Below are 20722 nucleotides of genomic sequence, written 5' to 3' on the forward strand. Positions count from 1 at the left end.
GGCACCACACACTGCCCAGTTGGCAGATGACCCTACAGATGGGAATTCCTCATAAACATAGAACTGACATGGCAGGTATTAAAACATGTAGTACAACCATATCCACACACACACTGTTATACCAACATTACTCCAAATGCAGTATAGCAGCACTTACAGTCTGTAGTCAGGTCAGGCACATACCCCTCTTCCACAGTGTATGTTGTTAGAGGTAAATCCCCAATCCATTTGAGATGATGTTTGCCAAACAACAGATCTAGTTCCTGCTCACAGTGAATAAAAAAGACCAACACCAACATGATGTACCTAGATACTGGAGTGTGTTTCCATGCAACTGGCTATGGTAATGTTACCACAGCTGTTCCACATGCAATCGGCTAGGGGAGGGCTGCAATTCATGCAGAGGCCATCAGCTGATCATGAGCATCACTTAAAATACACATGCTGCTGCTTAAGCTAAGCAGGTGTGGGTATCCATACCCACCAGAGAGGGAGTGAGAGAGGCAGACAGAGGCAAAGACAAGTCAGGGAGGGGTGGGAGAGTAAAGCATTAGCATGTTTGTGTCACACACCTACCAGCACAGGGTACCAAACTCTTGATGACTATGTAGTGTGATCAAATATTTTTGCAATTATTGGATGCGTCACATAGATTTCATGCTGTGGAGCCCTCAGAACATATATGTGATGGTGAGTGACATCTGCAACAGGGATATGGTAGCTATATGGTAGGTGTAGTACAAGTCCCTGGCCACATGAACAAGTCCCAGCATCAACACAGCCACATTCTCACAGGAATGCACACACATTGACACACTTGGCAGGGCCAGGAATACAACCATAATAAGTGAGATTGCCACAACACATTACTGTGCAGGTATCACATGTACCACAGGGATCATATGGAGGTTATATGGGCAAAGGGTATGGGGAGGTGTCTAACATCAGACAGCATGCTTCAGTATGCCAAAGGGGTTGCAATGAGTGTGAATGTGAACATACTCATCACACAACAAACACGCACACACACACACACACACACACACACACACACACACACACACACACACACACACACTGTTCCAGTAATGACATGCATGGGTGCATTGATTCACAGGTGTGTAGTGGTCAACTGTACCAGGTGGCTATAGAAGGCTAGGTGATGGGTACACCTTGGCATCAGGCCACATGACAATGGTCTGCACTGTGGCTCAGGGGTGTAGATTCTGGATTTGCCCACACAAGTGGGTATTGCATTCACCATCCAGTCACCTGGGTGACTATTGCATGTGGGCAATGCTGTGCACTGCTTGCCACGTATGTGTTCCTTAGTCCATGGCATGGATAGTATCTGTGGTGTACACACCTCCCACATGCATGTACAGTGACATGTGGAACTGCACCTTGTCTGTCTGGTCATTGTTGTGTACACAGATTATCATCAGATGTGCCAGTTCTGGCATCATGTAGTGGGAACTGGTAATGGACAGCAGGTTTACCCTGCACCTACATTAATAGCATGCTAGTGGCATTCCCTGGTGTCAGTGGTGTCTGTCCATACAGGGCATGTTTTCAGGCATGGTATGTCTTTTGTGGGTCACATTTGATGGCACCACAGGTGTTGCAGGTGTCCAGTGGGGAACATGGGGAATGTGCACTGCCTGCATGTATGTGGCCATTGGACAGATGGGCAGTGTGCCATGCCCACTGTAGGCCACTGCAATCACTCCATAGTTACTATCAGTGGGCAATATGCAGTGTACTACCAACATAGCAGTTGTTGCATAGACAAGTGTGTGTGTGTGTGTGTGTGTCTATGAGGCATGGTTTGAGAGTGTTCTCTGGCTCATATTAGGGTTTCTAACTTTGTTTGACTGGCCTTGATGCCACATGTATGGGTATGGATCTACACCCCAGCCTCTCAGCTATTTCACATCTGTTATCCCTGTATTGTGGACATTGTGATATATACTAGGGCCACCATATAAGAAATTTGCAAAAACCGCTATACATTGAGCCCAGTTGTTACACACTCACTGTCACCACCCCAGAGGATATTTGTTACAAGCACAGATACAGACACACACATGTCATGACTGGGATTAGAGCTTCTACCTAACTATTTTATTACACTTCAGCAGTACGCAGTTATAGTATGTGCCATGGAGGTGTATTTCACATTGGATGACATCAGCAAGACTGCCAAAGTAAGGCATTCAAAATGTATTGAGTGTGACTAGCCAAAAATGCATTGCTCCCTTCACAGACATTGAAACACGCACATAACATCCAGAACGTCCATGGGTGGGAATAGAACCCTACCAGAGTTCTCTATCATACTACAGCCATACGCAGTTATGGCATGCGCTATGGAGATTACTGGGCTACATCCTTCCCAGAGGTGTATTTCTAGGTGGATGACATTAGCAGCCTTGACAAAGTATGGCATTCGAATTGTATGTAGTGTGACTACCTAAAAAGCATTGCGCTCTACACAGACAGAGTCACACACACACACACACACACACACACACACACACACACACACACACACACACACACACACACACACACACACACACACACACACACTCTGGGATTAGAACTCCTACCTAACTAATTTATCATACTACAGCAGTAGATTGTTATAGGACATGCTACAGAGATTACTAGGCTGCAATCTCCCCACAGGTGTTTTTCTAGGTGGATGACATGAGCAGACTTGCCAAAGTAGAGCATATGAATTGTATGTAGTGTGACTACCCTAAAACGCATTGCTCTCTACACAGTCAGACACACACACACACACACACACACACACACACACACACACACACACACACACACACACACACATACACTTGCTATGTCTGAGATTAGAACTTCTACCTAACTAATTTATCATACTACAGCAGTTCGATTCTCAGCTAGAGTGTCTTCTGCATGTAGACATGCATGAATGGGCATACCTTCGTTGAAGGTTGTGCATCAGGGCTGGTTACTTGGCACGTAAAAATCAACTACCAATCATTAGCGGATCAGAGTTCCGCTGTAGCAACCCCTAACCAGAAACAGCCGAAAGACACAAAACAGCAGTAGACAATTATAGGACATATTACAGAGATTACTGGGCTGCAGTCTCTCTACAGGTGTATTTCTAGGTGGATGACATCAGCAGCCTTGCCAAAGTAGAGCATATGAATTGTACGGAGTGTGACTACCCTAAAAAGCATTGCTCTCTACACAGACAGAGTTAGACAAACACACACACACTTGCCAAGTATGGTATTAGAACTCCTACCTAACTAAAGTATCACACTACAGCAGTACATAGTTATGGCACACATTATGGAGATTACTGGGCTACAACTTTCCCAGAGATGTATTTCTAGGTGGATGACATCAACAGCCTTACCAAAGTAGAGCATTTCCATTCTAAGGAGTGTGAGTACCCCAAAAAGCATTGCTCTTTACACAGACAGAAACACACACACACACACACACACACACACACACACACACACAGTTGCCAAGGCTGGGATTAGAACTCCTACATAACTATTTTATCACACTACAGCAGTACGCAGTTATGGCACACATTTTGGATATTACTGAGATACAACCTTCCCAGAGATGGAATTCTAGATGGATGACATCAACAGTCTTACCAAAGTAGAACATTTTAATTGTAGGGAGTGTGACTACCCAAAAAAGCATTGCTTTCTACACAGACAGAGACAGACAGACAGACACACACAGTTGCCAAGGCTGGGATTAGAACTCCTTCCTAACTAATTGGTCACACTACAGCAGTACACAGTTATGGTATGTGCTATGAAGATTACTGGGATCCAACCCTCTCAGAGATGTATGTCTTGGTGAATGACATCAGCAGCCTTACCAATGTAGAGCATTTCAATTGTAGGGGAAGTGATTACCCTAAAAGCATTTCTCTCTACACAGACAAACACACACACACACGCTCACACACAGTTGTCAAGGCTGGGACTAGAACTCCTTCTGAACTATTTTATCACACTACAGCAGTACACAGTTATGACACGCACTACAGAGATTACTGGGCTGCAACTTTCCCAAAAGTGTATTTCACAGTGGATGACTTCAGCAGGCTTGTCATAGTAGGGCTATGGGGAGGGCAGTGTGTGTGCATGGGCCATAACCCATTCATCTAGAGGTTGACACGCCACATGCAGGCACACAGGGTCATATTTTACAGGTATGTGTATACAGCTGCTAGATGACTACCTCCTTGTACAGTCATGTTGCACAGCTAGCACATGCACCACATAGTCTGTAATGCTGACAGATACTGGTGGCTAGTTTCTGCAGTGAGTGACATCTGAACTTCATGTGGTTGGGGGCCTTTGGCTGTGTGGTGGGTGGGACAGGCCTGGATGGCTCCTTGTCACAGTCACCCTCTTCCACGCATCTATGTATGTCCACCTTTGACTTATTATAGTGTGTTGTCCTTACATATATGTCTGTATTCCTATCCACTGTGTGTACAAGGCATGAGTGGTGCATACTGACGAGTGTCTGCGCTAACAACTGTGACTGCCAGATATGTCTGTTCCACTGGTGTTTGCAGAAATGGCCTTTATGTGTTTAAGTGTGTGAGCATGCCCAATATGTCCATTTGTATTTAATGTGTGGATCAAGTCCAGGTAGTTTGTACTGCAGTGCTGACCTTTGTGTTGTACAGTGACAGGTCGCATGCTGTTTCTGCGGAGTATCCATCAATAATTTGGCATTGACTATTTCTACATTTCTACACAGGATTGGGGGCACACCTGACTGTTACTAAATATCTATGTAGGCTGGGGGGCAAACCTGACTATTTCTACATTTCTTCACAGGATTGTGGGGGCAAACCTGACTGTTATTACATTACTACATATGAAGGGGGTCACACCTGTCTATTTCTACATTTGTATACAGAATTGGGAGGGCACACCTGACTGTTATTACATTACTACATAGGATAGGGAGCACACCTGTCTATTTCTACATTTCTACACAGGATTGGGGGGGCACACTTGACTGTTATTACATTACTACGTAGGATGGGTGGGCACACCTGTCTATTTCTACATTTCTACACAGGATTGGGGGGCACACCTGACTGTTATTACGTTACTGTGTAGGGTGGGGGGCACACATGTCTATTTCTACATGTCTACACAGGACTGGGGGGCATACTTGACTATTATTACATTGCTACTTAGGATGGGGGGCACGCCTGTCTATTTCTACATTTCTACACAGGATTGGAGGGGGCCACACCTGACTGTTATTACATTACTATGTAGGATGGGAGGCACACCTGTCTATTTCTACATTTCTACACAGGATTGGGGGGGCACACCTGACTGTTATTACATTACTACATAGGATGGGGGGCATACCTGACACTTGTACACATTTGCTATGACTGTGCTGGTTTGTCAGGTACTCCTTTTCATTCTGTATACTTAGCTATCATGCTGACTAGAGGCATACCAGTGTACTATAAATTGTAGATTTGGTTGACCAACATATTAGTGTCTGGCTTCCTACCCTTCAGAACTAACATCCCACTGCTTATCCTGCTGTAGTTTGTCTGTGTAGGCCTTGGGGGGAGGTTAACCATAGCCATCATTCAGGGGCCATAGCACAGGCTCTGTTTGTGTTTGTCTTCAGCTGTCTTGCGGACTGAGACTGTTGTTGGGTATGTGAACTGCCCTGACTGGCATATGTGAGTCATATGGATGCACATGTCGCCCAGCACATTTCCTGCAGTAGGTTTTGTCACCCTGTGTAGTACTGGCTACTATGGTGACTCCAGTATGTGTTACAGATGTCATGATGCCACTATGGGTGTCTACATTCGGCTGCCATAACATTCAGCCACCCAATTCCCTTGCATGCTCACGTCCATACAATAGATACAGGTAATGAAACATTCTACTCCATTTGGCAATTGGTAAATTGATTGACTTACCTTGAGGGTGTGCCAGAATTGTGGATGGTGCTGGAAGGCTGCCTCTGGCAGATGCACACAGTCCACTCCCTATGCATAGTTGAACACAGGTAGTACCATGTTTGGCATCCCTTTTACTGTATATGTGATTCAGAGAGAGGTGTCATTCCCTGGGTCCCTTCTGTATCAGTGTATGTGCTATGCATTGTCTCTTTGCCACAGCCTCAGCATACTGGGCATGCTTCCATCTGCCTACTGGGGCAGGCTCAGGTTTTTCCTCCTCTGAGTCACTCTGTGCCTGTGCAGGCCTTGGCATTGGTGAGGGGATGTGTGGCCCTGCCCCATGCTGTTCCTGCTGCAGCTGTTTCTGCAAGATCATATTGTGTAGCATGGCACATACCGTAACAATTTGGGTACATGTAGCTGGTGAGTACTGCAAGGTTCCACCAGATGTGTCCAGACACTGGAACCATGACCTGAGCATCCCAAACACATGCTCTATTATAAGTCTGGTCTGTGCATATGCCTCATTATGGCATTCTTGTTCAGGTGTGTGTGTGCATTTCTGATGGGTGTGATCAGCCACGGCTCCAGTGTGTAACCATCATCCCCCACTAGGTGACCATAGGGGATGTCCCCATTGGCAAATTTCTTGTATAGCTGCATCAGATGCCATATGTGGGAATTGTGATAGCTTCCAGGGCAGCCAGCACACACATTCATTATAATGCCCTGGGCATCACAGATGACCTGGCAGTTGATGGAGGGGATGCCCTTGCTGTTGATGTAGTCCCTACCCTGATCACCAGGTGGTGCTTTGATGCATATGTGCATATAGTCTATAGCACCCACTACCTCAGGGTATTCTGCCATTTGGTGGAAGAGATGCTTATTGCTGGCCAAAACCTCATGGGTGTTGGGGAAATATACATGCTCACTGGCATGTGGTGACATGACATCCAGGAACTGGTGGAATATTCTGGATGCTGATGCCTGTGAGATCCCCATGATATCTCCAGTTGAGCTTTGGGAGGTATCTTTGGCTAATATTCCTAGGCCTACACATATCTTGGTATCCACTGGGATGAGTTCTCCTCTGTCAGTTTGGTGTGTCAGGTGTGGCCGGCACAGCTCAACAATTTGCTGTAGGAGGTCTCTGTCCTCCCTATAGCGCTCCACTATCTCCAGCTCATGTAGCCCCTGGTAGGTTACTCTGGGTCTGTGCACTCTTCTCTGTCTCCTCACTGAGGGTTGATCGGCACCATTCACATCCTCACCACCCTCAGCCTCTTGCACATGTTGTTCTATGTTGCCTGCTGCAGCCCCTCTCATTTTGTACGTTTGTTTGTTAAAGTTCCCCGCTTGTATACACAGGTGGTGTAGAGTGTGGGAAAAACCAGAGGGGAAGGTGTTTGCATAGCTTATAATAGAGTTCTGGGCTGGGCTGGTCCGGCTGATTCTGATACATTTCACCTGCCAGATATGCTAGTTCTCTTTGATTACCTTCGTACTGCTGTTTTCCCTTCCCATTGCCTTCCTGTTTAAGCCTGGGGGCATGCAGCGAAAAACAGAGTGCGCAAATGTGCACAGTGCTGCTATTTCCTGGTTTAACTTTCTTTTTCTTCCTTTAAAACCTGGCGTGCAGCACTCATACCTGCTTAGGCAATGTAAAGAGTGCTAGGCAGATTCAGACACACCCCCTAGCTTAGCTGTGCTAAGCTAGGCGCAAACCCAAGCCACAGGGCTCCAGTCCGCTTACAACATGCCTGGCATACACACCCATGATGTCACCTAACCCCTAGGCTTGCACCATGCTATTCCTACTCTTACACTGTTGGGACCTGACTCACATGCTAGGGAAAACTTGGATTCACTATCATTCCTCTCATTTGCATAAGATTGCCTGCTAATGCGTAGTTACATGTCTCACACTGAGCCTTCCCCCTTAGCAACCACTGCTCAGTGGCCATATTGTCTTCTGCCTGCCATTGACTTGCATGGCAGAATACTGATTTTAGTTGGAATGCTCAATTTAGGTTTATTTTGTTATTTTCCCCCGATCCCATTTGCATGCTGCTGCCCTAGACTTAAACAGCCGAGATTGGCTAAAAAAAATAAAGTTGATTTTTGTATTTTTTTTTCACTTTTTGCAATGCCAGTAGCCTTATACTTGGCCATTGGCATACTTACGACATGATATGCAGCCATTATTTGGAGTTGTCACAGCTCCGTTTTGGATTTTGCAGAAATGTACTCGGTTACTAACCGAGTTTATTTCTGCAGATTGTACTATTTCTGCACAGCCAGTTGCAAGCTTTCTGGATTGCAAATTCACCTCATTTGCATAGATTTCTCCTGCAAATGGGGTGATTTGCATACAGGGGCTTAGTCCATGCAAGATTAGTACAGGCGCGCTCATGTACACCCCTGCAGGCTGTTCCTGGATCGCACGGCAGGCACATTGCCTGCTAGAGCTCCTGCACGATCTTGCACACCGTGCAAGGTATAGAGAATCCGAGGAATTTAAACCATTGGTTAAGAATCAATACAAGTTATATTACAGCCATTTAATATTTAGATAAATTTTAAACAGTTTGTAGAGAAAATTAAAGATACATCATTCTAATACCAACAGGAATTGCAATATGAAGTGAGGGGAAAAAACAGTCTGATAGTATATTTAGAGAGAAAGTCAGGGAAGAAAATTTGATAAAAGTAAGGAAGTAAGTAAAGAAGAGAGAGTAAGGAGTTATAAGGAATGAAAAGGTACTTGTTCACATTTATGGATATAGTTTATCCTGGTTTTGAGCAATAACTGAGTCAGATTTCAACTAGGAAGTCTTTCAGAATGGTTTTGAAAGATGGGAGGGAGGACATTAACCTGATGGATACAGGTAAGGAGTTCCAGCCCCTAGCAACCTTATATAAGTACAGACAATACTCATCATATTTGATAGGTTTGTCAACAAAAAGGAGTTTTTGATCACTGGGCCACAATGACCGACTGAGAACATAGTTGTATAGAATGTTTTTAGTGTTGGACAGGCAGATGGATGCTGGATAATTTCATAGGTGATAAGTTGTGTATATGTTAGTTGATGATGCAGTTTAAACCAGTTTAGGCTTATTAGTGCTATACAGTGGTGGGTTCTGGAAGGGGTATTTGCTGCAAATTTAGTAACTTTGCTATAACATTGTTCAAGTTTTTTAATTTTTGTGAAGCCTGGAGGTTAGTGAGGATGGGAGCACCATAAAGAAGTGTGGGAAGAAATATGTAGTGGCAAGTGTAGTTTTGGTTGGTGAAAAAGTTTTTTGTCTTTATGAAGCATCTCTAGTTTTTAAGTAGTTTTACTTACACAATTTTGTATATGCAGGTTGAATGCAAGATTATCATCCAGTATTTGCTATATGAATTGCTTTCAGTGGCTCTATTATCAAGAGACAGGACTTGAACTTTTGGGGGGTTTGGGGGGTTGTTTGTTTGTTTTTTTTCATAAGAGAGGAATTTGTGGAAAAAAGTAGTAGTTTGGTCTTTTTTGGGTTAAACATGAGTTGTGAGTTACAAAGCCATGTTTCAGTACCTGTGAAAGCATCCTGAGTATTTTTTGTGGGTGTACTGTGTTGTTTGATATGCAAACTTGAATGGAATCATCTGTGTATTGTATTAGTGTGGCCTGTTATGTGGATATATGGAGCATGTTGGTGAAAATGTTAAAGAGGAGGGAACCAAGGATAGAGCCATGTGGTACACTGGTGGTGACTTGGAGGTAAGGAGAGAGAGAGCATGGAGTGCCATTTTACTGACTGATACCTATTGAACAGTTAGCTTCTGAAACACAGAAGTCTGGGCTGAGAGAGACCTAATGAGGACATTTGAAGTAGACATTTGCTGTGATAACCTATTGAACACTTTAGACAAGTCTAGAAATAAGGCCCAGACTAGCTTCCCATTTTCTCTAGCTTTATTAACAGTATCTATATAGGTTAGAAGTACAGTGCTAGTACTTTGGGAAGGATGTAAGCCATGTTGTGTAGGGAATAAGAATTCTTCCTGCAGGAGATAGTTTAGTAATTGCTTTTGAATATATTTTTTCAAATATTTTGGTGAGGATGCTGTAAGTCTAAAGTTATTAATATCTATTGAATTTCCTTCTTTGTGCAGAGGGATAATGTGTGACTTTTTCCAGAAAGACTGAATGTGGGATTCATGGATTGACCTATATATAAGGACTGAGACAGGATAGGCAATGCTATTGGTTGTTGTTTAATTCCTTCAACCTCCATTTGTCTACTGTGAAACTCTGAGCAGGTCACTTAACCAAACAGTGCTCTACTGTTGATTCTAAAAAAAGATCTTTGTGGATCAGTATTCTATCCTGGTTAACACTTTTGTACCTATAGCACCATGCTTGCACTCTTCCTACTCCTGCCTATACCACAAGTCATTTAACAGCAGTGTCCCTATCACACCCATAGCTCCTATGAGTGCTCCCTACAAAAACATAAATATCCCCCTTCAAATGTTTAGTTAAACATGCAGAATCACAATCGGTACGTTTCTAAGATTGTTAATGTTTAACTGTATGTAAAAAATACTGCTTCCCACTGAAAAAAGAATATAAATACATTTTAAAATCACCTTTTAAATGTCTTATCTGGATGATTCCCCAGCATCCAATTAAATAGATGGAAAACAAAGCAACATTTGCCAAATGAAACTCCATATTTCCTGTTGTCTTAATGAAAAAGAGTTTGTATGAGGAAGCTTTTTCACCTCTTTTTTTTCAAAAACTGGAGACTTCCTCCAGCTTGCACTTCTGGTGCTTTGGTATGTTGCCAACTATGAGATCACAAAAATGCTGTCCCTTTGGATGACAAGTCGTCTATACAGCTCCAGATTTAAGGAAACTGAACCACTTACCTGTTTTAGGTCCTGTTGGCCAATGTATTGTTTTTCTTTTTTATTAAAAAATAAACTGGTTTTGATTATAACTTCTGCGTTTAGATTAATACTTTGAACAGCAGTGCAGCAGAAAAGATGGTAAGTCTATGTTTTGATAGTGTGTATGTATGTGTGTGTGTGTGTGAGTTTGTGTGTGAGATAGAGAGAGAAAGATATGTGTGCCTCTGTGGACTTACACTAGCCCCCGGATTTACTAATCTTCCATGCAGGACTAGCTCAGTCCTGCACAGCAGCGGATGTTTTGGAGCAAGACGGCAGCGTGCCATGCATATTAATGAGATGCACTGCCTGAGCTCCTAATCTTACACAGGGTGAGTAAGAGTGCAGGGGCCTTGTCTGAGAGCAGAGTTCTCAGAATATACATGTCCCTGCAATGAAGAACAGCAGAAAGGGGTCAGAAATGAGCAAGACTACTCACAGGTGTCCGCATATCGCCACCAACAGTCCCCATGTGTGCAACAGCAACAAAAGCACACATAAATAAAATGAACCAACAATTTTAATTTTTTTTTTTACAAATCCCATTAAAGCTAAGCGTAGGTGCACGGGTGTACCCACCACTTAGCTACGGTTAATGCAGCTTAAATGGCTAAAGAGGGTAACAAGAAAGATATAGGGAAAGGAGGCAGCATAGCAATAGTGTAATGGGCAGATGATATGCCTTACAAGCATGCATTCCTAGTTCGAGCCCCACTGCAGCAGATTCCATTTTCCATGACAAAGCACATTATGAGTAATATTTATGTGGCATAACCCACTACATATCATATTTTTATGAACTGGAGTACTGTATTAAATGCACATGTGAGGTGTCAGTGTCATAATGAATAAGGCACTAGTAAGCAGGTTTCAGCACAGATAAGCAGTAGTAAGCATATTTAAGCAATAGTAAGCGAGTGTAACCCCATTTGTGCCGTGGTAAGCAATACCTATGCTGGTTAAGCAATTCTAAAGCTAACGCTCTGTAAGCAGATGTAACGGCAGGTTAACAGTGCTTACCATCAAACAAACCCATGCACACCTGCTTACAAATGTTCAAAAGTGCCTTAAGCACTCTGTATCCAATGGTACTTGTTCTGCCCATCAACAAAAATAAGCAACCATGCAGGTTTTGAACCTAGTACCCTATACACTATCTTCACAGCAGTTAACCACCAAGCCATCTGAGAAGTACAGAAAAGTGAGGTATCAGCAAGCAAGTCCTCACCGTAGTAAAACCAAACTGAACCAGTGAAAGGACTCAGTATACAGTCATATGTTCCACAACCCACTACATAACATAAATATGTGCACTGGATTACAGCAGTAAGCCCAGAAGTGAGGTGTAATTGTAACAGAGTGTTGAAGTCCTCAATAAAACACAAGGACCCCATAGAGTGTATGTACTCATTAATTGTAGATACCAGGCAGATATATAAGATGCAATGAATAAGAAATTAATGCCAAAAAGGAAATATAATGCAAACTCTAATGTAAGCAATGCTAAGCATTGCACATGCCAGCTTAGGAGGTGTAAACAATGTGTAACTCATTGTGTCCGGTGGTATACACCTTAAAATAATGCCAACTTTAGGTAAGCAGGTTTGCCCATAGCTTAGCCTTTTCAAAACCGGCCAATCATGGAAAAGTGCAGGAAATCAGCCCTACTTAAACCGAAGAGGCGGGAATACATCTCATAACTGGTTGTAGCTTCCGATTGCAGTCACTATGTCAGTAAGGGGAGAAGGTGTGCACTTTCGAGCGCAGCGCTGGTGCATCCAGGAGTCCAAGGTCATGGCAGGACTCCTAGTTAAAGACCATGATCAGAGACTGCTGCCGGGCCTGTACCAGGGCTCCCAATATAAGGTGTAGGCCTGGGACCATCTTGCCCATGACCTCACCAGTGCCACTGGCATACCCTGAACTGGGGAGCAGGTCAGGCACCACTATGCCGAACTGAAGCGGCATACGTGTGACCTCTTGGAGGAGTGACTCCAAGAGGCTAGAGCGGCAGGGGATGTTACAGTCATGTGTATCACCCCAGTATGTGTGCAATAATTGCCAGCTCAGGTATATCATGGATAGGTGTGGCTAAATATTTCTCCTTTGTCCACCACAGCTGCAATGGAGTGGGCCGCGAACCAGGAGGCCGACATCAGTTGCCTGGCAAGCTTGTGATGTGAGGCAGGTCAGTAATACTCAAGCATTTACTGTCATAGGAAATAAAAATAAAAGTAGTAGTAAATTAATTGCTTGTATAAAACCTGTATAGTTCAAGGCAAGTACTGCATACATTAGAGAATATGGCAGGAAGAGTATCATATTGTTTGTAAGTCAATAAAAGTGTAATAGCCTGACAAAACACGTCTAACTGCTGGACTGCATGTGTATATCCTGGTATCGTACAGTAATGTAGATATGCAATCATGTAATAGTACTGTAGTATTAAGCACTGTTACCCACACCGTGCACCGTAAATTGAATGTGTAGGAATGCCTGTATATGACAGGTATAATCCCCAGAGGCCATTTAGTACAAATGGGAGACACATAGACAGTAAACAGGAAAAATGCAGACAACAAAAACTGAATAGCACATGCAACTGAGATGTGAACTGTTGTCTTTTTAGCACACACAGCCACAATTCGAATCCTGTCAGTGGTAGTAGTCTGCATACAGAATCATACCCCACAACTGTACAGATATGTCCAGAATGTCTATTAAAGTGGACCATATATGTTGCCTATCAAACTGTCCCCCATGGAAATCAGTGGGATGATCCCAGACGTATAGGCAGCAAACAGGAAATATAACTGATTAACACACAGCTATGAGAACAAAGCTGGCACACTAGCAACTCCCCAATACCTTATGTGAATAAGAAGCCACATATGTCCCATTTACACCCCAACTTGTCAAGCTGTGGTCAGAGTGTGTACAGTAACAGAGTGAGATGTATGCGCATAATAATAATGTGGAATCTGGTACTGTGTGTGGGAACATTCAGGTAGTGCTAATAAACAATCCTCCCACAGGCCTGTCAGATACCAACACTGTGCCCAGACATACAAGAATAATATACAGCTGTTCTGAATAATGAGGTATTACACATCACTGTCGCACACACTGTCCTACAACATATATAACTGTCTAGGAAATCTGTATATAAGTGTTGCAATACAAGGTCAGAATGAAAAAGCACAAGGGATTAATAAGACAGAAAGCAGATAGGAGATATACAGCAATATCTATATAGCAGACACAATTGTGATGGACAATGTTTAAGTTGTAGCAGATACAGCCATGGTCTGACTCCTGGGAGTGGAATTAGGCTGCATACAGAATCATACCCCACATCTGTACAGATGAGGCCAGAATGTCCAGTATATGTGACCGTATCTGCTGCCTGTCCCCCTGGTAAGTCTGTGGGATGATTCCAGATGTTTAGCCAGCAAACAGGAAAAACAAGTGATTGTCAAACATCATGAGAACATACCTCTCACTGTAGCAACCCCCAAAACTCTTAGGAGAGTAATATTTCAAGTATGTCCTATCTACACTCCCATGTTGTAAGGCTGTGACCAGAGTGTGTACAGTAACAGAGTGAGATGTATGTGCATAATACTAATCTGTAATAGATACAAAAACACGTTCAGTCTCACCACAGAAACGGCAAATAAGCAGTATAGTAAAACAAAAACTTTAATGGAGACAAGCGCTTTCGCGTATTGTAAATACGCTTCTTCAGATCATGAATTACAAAAAGAACTGGAAGATTTTATACAATGTTACTGTGAGTCAGTCACATCAAATTGAACCAGATGAAATCAATTAATCAATCTAATTGAAAACATCAATTAACTAACTAGCTGTTCAACAGAAAAAGAACAAAGGTTGTTCAAGTTTAGAATTTTAACTCTAAGGTATAGAACAACATTCTGGCATGCAGTTTCTTTGGAAAGTTAATAATTTAAAAATTCAGACCAGTATATAATATGTATAAAAGTTAAAGCATACACTCATTAAACTCATACATTCAAAAGCTCTTTAAAAAATCATTATTTTAAAACAAAACAAAACAAAGACAAAGATATAACCTGTAATATAAACAATTTCATACTCATAAACTATTAATAAGACACTAAATATGTTTGAATATATTTTAAACATAAATACATGATATGAATGTATAAAATAACCCTAAATTAATTATTACTTATTAATACTCTCATATAATGGGGCATATATTAAAACTACATGGAGCATATGAATATATATATAAATGACAATATTTAAAACTCCAAATAACTACTTATATATTCGCTTGACCATTATATAATCTATAAGATATATATATTATCTGCGTGAGGCTAATCTGTAATCTGGAACTTTGTGTGGCAACAGCCAGGTAGTGCTAACAAACATTGCTCCCACAAGTACGTTGGATATGAACAGTGTGCTGAGAAATACAGACCATCATAACCTGTACTGGTACTGTTCACTCTGGTATTGTAGGGAATTGTGAGTGTTGCAGTTTCTCTGAATAATAAAGTAGCACTGCTCACTGTCACCTACACTTTGCTGCATAATATAACTGTGTAGGAAAGCATGTATATGTGTGTGTCAGGTCACTAAAGGTGGAAGAGGGCAATATTCTAGATATGTCCTGGCACACCACATGTGGTCAACACATGGCCAGAGTCTGTGCAGAAAGAGTCGGATAGCTATGTGCAAAACAGCAACCTGGAATCTGGGAGTATGTGTAGAAACAGTTAGTTAGTGTTAACAAACATTCCCTCCACAGGTATATGAGGTAACAGGTGTATACTGCAGGTAAAACCGTTTTATGTATAACAATGACGACAGCCAAATCACTGTCCAAACTAAGGCTATAGGGTAGTGTAGTAAGACTTGTAAGGTACAGATAACAGCACTGACTAGGAAAGTAATGTGGACTACAGGAATATACTAGTTGTTAATTGACATCTTTCCCTCCCCCCACCATATCTCCAACAATAATCAACATACCCACCCCAACTGGTATGTAATGACTCTGATAATGTCAAATTGTTTGATAAATATTTTAATGGTTCCCATGCATGTGCTATATTGAATTATCCCAACATTGGTGGCATGGTGCCATCAACGTACCTGCATGCTGTTCGTATTACCACTGTGGTCTCATATCTGCATGTGTTCTGTTTGCTATGCAACTGATTTGTATCTGGTGTCTGGGTTAATGGGAATACATATGCATGCTGTTATATCTAACCCTGGAATGTGTTGACTATTACTAACCCATATATGATTATGAAATCTAAACACTATAGCACACTTGGGAAGGCCAGTCTCAGCGGACCCCCCTGTCTCATGTCTGAGGCCCAATCCCAGACCTCCATGTCCATTGGTCCTGCACCACCTTTGGGTGGAACCACCTCAGGGGATGGGGCTCGCCCCCCCTTGGGAGTGGGAAGAGACAGGCACCTGTCACCCTTCTCCAGGTCTGGGCCGTGGTGCGTAGAGCGATCGACCAGCAGTTTGGCTGATCTTCTATGCTAGCTCGAGGGCAGCATGTCACAATTAGAGAGTCAGCCTGCATCTGCGACTCAACCCCAGCACAGCTACCTTCGGGCTGTGAAGGTGCAGTGGTGACTGCCCATGGGTGGGGACCTCAGTCTCGCTGTTACCACTAGGGGGCTTGTGGGCTTCCGATATCCCAACACCCCTCCCCATCAAGGTGTTTACCCCTCACATGTGTCATATACCGCCCCTGTATGGGTCTTGTTTGTCTTGCCTGTTAACCTACCCAACCTACCTCCCCACCTATAACTACTACCCCTCCCCAACATCCCACTCTCACCTGAAAAAAAAAGGGCAATCTGTTTGCACAAAAAGATCTTGTCCCATTCATAGCTGTCCATTTTGCACATGTGCCCACTGGACACATGTAATCCGGTCAAATTGATATCACAACTTATTATTGTTGTCCTCACCCCTTTCCCAGGAGTTTGAGTATCCAAATCTACCCCCAAATTCAGTGTATATTCACAGCTGTTGCTGTAGAAGAAATGGGTAGCTATGGACCTTCCTTATACCCTTCGTGTACATCCCTGGCAATTTTCCCTGCTGTCTTTCCCTCTTTGTTCCCCTTTTTTCACCACTTTCCTACCAACCCCTTTTTCTTTTCTTTTAAAGAAATTAGCGTGGGGGTAAGCAGGAGTAAGCACTTTTAAGAAGCAGTAAGCGGGTTTAAGCCTGTTTGCATGGGGGTAAGCAATGCCTACACAGGTTAAGCAAAACAAAAGCGAACAGAGTATAAGCAACTGTAACTGGAAGTTAGCAGTGCTTACCTCGGTGCAAACCCACACAAAAACCGCTTACAACTGCTTTGAAGTGCCTTAATGACTCTGTATCCAATGACCCATGTTATGCCCAGCAACAAAGCGAACAGCCTTTGCAAGGCTCAAACCTATGACCTCACACACCATAAACAAAGTGATTTACTACTAAGCCATGCCAGATAGACATAACCCTAATGATTTCAAAAACATATCATCCAGCCCAGTCATTAAACAGCACAGAGAATGTATTCCAACATTTAGATGTATGTATGTGTGTGTGTAAATATATTAATATCTAAACAGATACAACATATCTATAGATGTAGATATATACATATATATACATATATATATATATATATATATATATATATATATATATATATATATATATATATATATATATATATATATATATAAACTATGGACATATATGTCCACATGCAACGTTAATGGGGTTGGGAGGGCCCAAACAATATACATCTTGTATGAATAGGTATGCCCCCCACAGCCAAACATGTCCTCCCTGCAGTACACTACCAAGTGTTGCAGATCCCATAACCAGGAACAGACACGACATGGACATCCCTAGGATACATATACACAGACACATATATGCAGATACAGATATACATATATATGTATATGTATATGTATATATATATATATATATATATATATATATATATATATATATATATATATATGTAACTAAACATACACACGCAGAGGTATGAACATCATCTTACATATGTAGTACATGCACACAATATGGAACACTATTCCTACAGTTACCACCTTACCAACTGTAGACTGTATGAGCCACCCATACAAATAACATTAATTACCTGCAATGTATATCCACAGACATATGAAAGGCTATAATGGTATGCATAAATGGGAAGCCTTTAATTGTGTACTATTACAGTTGTACATGCCATGTTATATAGCTGTTTAAACATGGACATCCATATCAACTGAGTAATGCAACTGTGAAACAGGTATACTAATACAGTAGTCTGGAAATGTTAAAAAATGTTGCTGTCCAGGCCAAGGCCATCAAGTAGTACAATAATAAAGACAGACTGGGCCACAGGATACCAAACAATCAACAGTAAGTAATGCAGATGTATAGTCCAGCAGCCTCTATCTACACTCTGTAGACAATCCCTAGGGGGTAAAGACCTCAGTTGACACACTGGGATGTAACTGTTACATAACAAGGCACAACTGACACCTTCACAAACACACTGACAAATAGAACAGTCTGTATGGCATAGCAGGGTGTACAGGCATGCCACAGCACAGAGTAACATACACCTGTGTATAAGTTCATCACCACAACCAATGTGAACACAGCCAGAGCTACATATGGCATGCTAGTGTATTATTGCAGTTTATGGACTATCACCAACCTTATATGTGCCATCCACACACTAACCCTACATATACTGAGCTGACACACAGTGTGGTCTGCTGCCTGTCTGTGGTATGGGACACGTGCATGCATGGCCTTACAAACATATAAGCCGATAAGGTAACAGACAGTGGAGCAGCATGTAACATCAGATAGAACAGGACCAAGAAGAATGACATCTACCACAGTCTGTACACAGGCCAAGGTGCATATTAACAATACACACACTGCTGACAATCACATGAGTACACAGACCTCAGTACTGTACACACAACCACGGAATTTCCAGGTTATGTCATCAAATATAACCCCTACTATACATTACATGTGTAGCAGTCTGATATCTCACTGGCTTGTTACCACATATGATGTCACTAATTATGGTGTACAGTACATATGCACCCCTTACTGCATGACATATGTACAAAGGTTGTCAGGGTTGTGGCTGGAGGCACATACACAGGGCCAATAGTGACATGCTGCTGTGGTAACCTCATACAGTTACTGTTCTAACAGGGTGTGTTGTACCATATGTCCTATGAGGGATATGAAGTAAGTAACTCTCATGGCTGTCACCATCTACAGACTGCAGTTCACAGATAGGTGCTCAGTGGGTAACACCTGAAACAAAAGGCATCACACACTGGCCAGTCTGCAGATGGCCCTACAGATAGGTGTTCCCTCATTAACATAGCACTGACATGGTAGGTATGTAAACATGTAGGTCAGCCATATTGACGCACACCCTGTTAAACCAACACTACTCCAAATGCAGTATAGCAGCACTTACAGACTGTAGTCAGGTCAAGCACAGCCCCCTGCTGTGTGTTGGCCTGCTTCCACAGTGCATATTGTTAGATGTACACCCTACTCCATCTGAGATGCTGTTTGCCAAAAAACAGATCATGTTCCTGCTCACAGTGAATGAAAGGCCCAACAGCAACATGATCTTACTAGATATTGGTGTGTGTTTCCATGCAATTGGCTATGGACATGTTACCTCAGCTGTTCCACATGCATTCAGCTACAGGAGGGCTGCAATTCATGCAGAGACCATCAGCTGACCCTGAGCATCACTTCAAATACACATGCTGCTGCGTAAGCAAAGCAAGTGTAAGTATCCACATCCACCAGAAAGGGAGTAAGAGAGGAAGACAGAGGCACAGAAAAGCCAGGGAGGGGTGGGAGAGTAAATCGTATGCATGTCTGTGTCACAGACCTACCACTACAGGGTATCAAAACCCGAAGACTATGCAGTGCTATCACATGTCCATTGAGTTATTGGATGCGCCACATAGGTTACATGATGGGGAGCCCAGAACGTATATGCGATGGTGAGTGACATCTGTAACAGGGATATGGTAGCTATGTGATAGGTGTAGTACCCGTACCTGCCCGCATGAACAGGTATCGGTATCAACACAGCCACATTCTCACAGTGACACACACACACATTGCCACACTTGGCAGAGCCAGGAATACAACGCATCACTAGTGAGATTGCCACAACACATTACAGTGCAGGTATCACATGCACCCCAGGGGTCATACGGAGGTTATAAGGGCAAAGGGTATGGGGAGGTGTCTGACATCAGACAGCATGTTTCAGTATGCCAGTGGGGGTTGTAGTGAGTGTGAATGTGATCATACGCAACATACAACACACACACACACTCACACACACACACACACACACACACACACACACACACACACACACACACACTCACACGCATACACGCACACATACACACACACACACATGCACACACGCACACAAACACACACACACACACACACACACACACACACACACATATTGTGCCAATACTGACATGCATGGGTGCATTGATTCATGGGTGTGTAGTGGGCAACTGTGCCAGATGGCTATACAAGACTACGTGATGTGTATAACTTGGCAGTAGGCCACATGACAATGGTCTGCATGGCTCAGGGGTGTTGTTTCTGGAGTTGCCCACACAGGTGGGTATTGTAATCACCATCCAGTCACCTGGGTGACTATTGTATGTGGCCATATGTGG

Source organism: Protopterus annectens, chromosome 9.part0 (assembly GCF_019279795.1).
Source record: "Protopterus annectens isolate FY-2018-M chromosome 9.part0, PAN1.0, whole genome shotgun sequence".
NCBI lineage: Eukaryota > Metazoa > Chordata > Ceratodontiformes > Protopteridae > Protopterus > Protopterus annectens.